The sequence below is a fragment of the Trachymyrmex cornetzi genome, unplaced genomic scaffold (genome assembly GCF_001594075.2).
Source record: "Trachymyrmex cornetzi isolate Tcor2-1 unplaced genomic scaffold, Tcor1.1 scaffold539, whole genome shotgun sequence".
Lineage (NCBI taxonomy): Eukaryota > Metazoa > Arthropoda > Insecta > Hymenoptera > Formicidae > Trachymyrmex > Trachymyrmex cornetzi.
In genome coordinates, this window is record NW_017299849.1 from 38,555 (window position 1) to 42,340 (window position 3,786).

Genomic DNA, 3,786 nt, shown 5'->3' on the forward strand with positions numbered 1-3,786 from the left:
CCGCCGAAGGAACTCGAGCGATATCTGGCAAACGGTGCAATCGCACGCCTCATCAGCGTTACAATCAGAACAATTGCGGGCAGCTTGTCTACAGTTTCTACGATCGGTTGATAAGTGATTTAAGGACAGGCATTGTGCTGTTTGACTCAGTGCTCGTTCAAACATGTCGCTGACGTTTACGCTGACTGGCAAGAGTAGCGTCCTCGCCGTAAGCTAATTTTCAAGATCAAATGCGCCTATCGGATAAATTTTACAAAACCTCGCAACATTGGCTCGCTGCTGGGATTTTCGTCTAATCGCGTGCTGGAGCCGCAACAGTGGCATGAGTCGGATGTGCCGATAAATATCATCAACGTAAACATTCGTATCGAGTGCAACGTGACCGCGGGTGCGTACAGCAACGACAGGTGCGTGCACACGATACACGAATTTTCACCGAGCGTACCGCCAGGATATAAGATATCGGAAAGACCTACGCAGATCATTTACCTTCCGATCGTCGTACGGAGCATTACGGATCTGACGATTCGCGTGGTGAACCCAGATGGTCGATTGCTTGATTTTCGCGGAGAAGAGATCACCGTTAGATTGCACGTACGACGGCGTTATCGTGAGATGCTTGTGTTGAACGAACAGCCGAAACAGACGAGAGATACATCTTTTACTGGAAAGATTACACATGGAAAAGACCTCACTTCGTCGAACGTTGCATTTTTAAAGTCGTTGGGTTTCATCGTACGAAATGCTGATATCCTGAATATTACCGGCGATCTTTGACGACCGCATCGTCAAGATTGAGACTCACACGTACAATCCGTACGCCAACACTACGTTCGGACATAGTGACGAGATACGGATACCCATAGAGCAGCAGGATTTGTACACGTTGACAGTTTTCTCTACATCGAAGGAAGATTAACGATGAAGAAGAAAAACGACCAGATATCGTCGACGCTTGGAAATAATTGTGTAGCGTTCATGTTTGAGGAAATTCGATATGAACTCAACGGTGTTGAGATTGACCGCAACAGAAACGTTGGAATTACTAGTACCATCAAGAACTATATGTCATTGACGTACGACAAAGCTTTGATTGCGCTGAACGCTGGATGGAACTCTAGATCCGACACGGAGGAAGGACACTTTAATTTTTGCGTGCCGCTCAACATGCTGTTGGGCTTTTACGAAGATTACAAACGCGTAGTCGTCAACGCTCGCCACGAATTGATTTTGATACGAGCGCACAACGATTACAATTGCTTGATGGGAAATCCTGCGATGGAGCCTGAAGTTGAATTATTCAAAGTGCAGTGGCCGATGCCTCACGTTTCGTTAAATGAAATCAATAAATTATCAATGCTGCGAGCATTGGAAAGGGGTCGTTATTTGAGTATGAGTTTTCGCTCGTGTGATCTATATGAGTATCCTCTGTTGCAGAATACGACCAGCATTTATGGGCTGTCAAAACGACGACTCAGCTTGAGAAACCACGATACGTTATCTTTGCTCTGCAGACCGGCAGGAAGAATATCATGTCACAAGATGTCAGTGTGTTCGACGATTGTAATTTGAGTAATGTGAAAGTATATCTAAATTCAGATTTTTATCCATATGGTGATTTAAATCTGGATTTTGGCATAAAGAGGTACGCTGTCCTGTTTGACATGTAGGCGCGTTTTCGTAAAGCATATTATGGATTCGAAAGCTTCGAAACGCTGCTCAACGTAAATCGTTTATCGAAAAAGGACCTTTTGCAGTCATTGATTGCTCGCGACAAAACGAATCCGTTAAGAGCGCCATTGTGGACGTACGTAGAATTTGATTGCAAGGAGAATGTGCCTACCAATACTACCGCCTATTGTCTCATCATACACGATCGTGTAATCGAATACTGTCCGTTGTCTAATGTAGTGCGCAAAATCATGTAAATTGCAACGTCAGCAAGTATTCTGAATATTAAAGAATGGAAAACCAGGGTGTGGAGCAGTCTCGAAAAATTGCTCGTCGTGGCCATACCAACGTTTGTGGATTTGCAAGGATTCATCGTTAACAAGAAATTTATCGTGAAGGAAGTAGCGGTGTTGAGAGGAGGAACCATTCTCACACACTATATTTCTTCACATCCTATGCCATGGGATTTTCTGACGAGATTCGACAAATCTTGCGCTTCCTGGTTGAGTACTTACCATCATGGATGACGGGATGGTCCCTTACAGCATGGCGAGACGTTTAATTACAGAAGCTTTGTTAGAAGAGGATGAAGCTGTCGTATATGTTAAGGGACTCGAAAAACGAGGATGATTAGCTGATATACTCGACACTGATGATATCATCGTTGAAACGCTGGACGCGCATTACGAAGATGTAGAATTGCTGCGTAATCTAAATGATTGTAACACTATACGATGCGAAAAACACGCATAGAATTGCGCTTTACAAAATGTATTTAAGATATTTAACTGGTGATAGCGACATCAGGAAGAATTGTAAGATTTTTTAATAAAATCTTTATTATCTTACATTAATATGTTTTTATTTTTGCCACCCTAACCTGTAAATATTTAAAATAAATATAACAGATAGATATTGAAATAAACCGATAGCGGTTTGATATCAGTCTGATAGCTGTTTATAGCTGTTAAATATCAGTCTGGTAGCTGTTTATAGTAGACCGTTCGATATCAGTTTGATAGCGGTTTGATAGCGGTTTGATAGCGGTTTGATAGCGGGTCGACAGCCGTTTATAGCTGTTTGATAGCGGTTCGATAGCAGTTTATAGCTATTAAATATCAGTCTGATAGCCGTTTATAGCTGTTCGATAGCGGTTTGATAGCTGTTTATAGCGATTTGATAGCGGTTCGATAGCGGTTTGATTGTCGTTTGGTAGCGGTTTGATAGCGGCTTGATATAAGTTTAATTGCGCTTCAATGTGAAGCGCTGCAAGTGATAAAAGTGCTGCGGTGGTAAAATCTGTCGAGCGCGACGTCTTTTCATACAGTTTGACTGAGACATACACTTTTACATTGTACTTTTTCCGCTGATATATTGGTTATGATGATGATCTAATTGTAACTGATGATCTGTTATAACTGATGATCTGATTATAACTGATGATCTGATTATAACTGATAAAATGTTGAAGCTTCTTCTTGGAATCTCGGATGTGAGATATACTTTTCGGCTGAGATATAAACTTTTGCACGTAGTAGTATACGTTTCGGCTGAGGTACAAACTTATGCACGTGGTGCTATACTTTTCGGCTGAGGTATAAACTTTTGCACGTGGTCGGAGGATTCTTTTCAAAATGATATCACTCTGTCACGTACATTTTTATTATAAATTGTCGCACAGCCTCCACGGCCCGTCAGTTTGTTTGTCGAGTGTGTCAGTCGCGAGTTTAAAGATCGAGAAGAGTAAAGATATAATGGCTAACATCAATAATTTAATTGGTTGCGCGCATTACATTCATGTGCATGCACTGCAGCTGGTGCAACAGTCGGCCGAAGTAATAGACGTTGCGTGCAGTTTACAGCGGAAGGCTGCTGAAATTAATTTGCGGATGCCAAATGGGTTGGAAGCTACCATGGTTATTCGCAATGATAACGAGCTGATGGAGAAAACGTAAGCACATTATTAATTCAGCAATTAGTAGCGGTTCGGGTGAGATTAAAATATTTTAACAGTTATTTCTCATCTCGATGAATCGCGCTATGATTGGCGAGAATATCGAAATATTCTTACAAGTATATTTATTCTTATTAGTATAATAAATAAATAAATGAATA

General features: G+C 41.5%; 1 pseudogene; it reads left to right on the top strand.

The window, feature by feature from the left end:
* Window positions 1–3,425: 3,425 nt before the first annotated feature.
* LOC108765793 (uncharacterized) overlaps window positions 3,426–3,786 on the top strand; it is a 5,592-nt pseudogene continuing 5,231 nt past the window's right edge.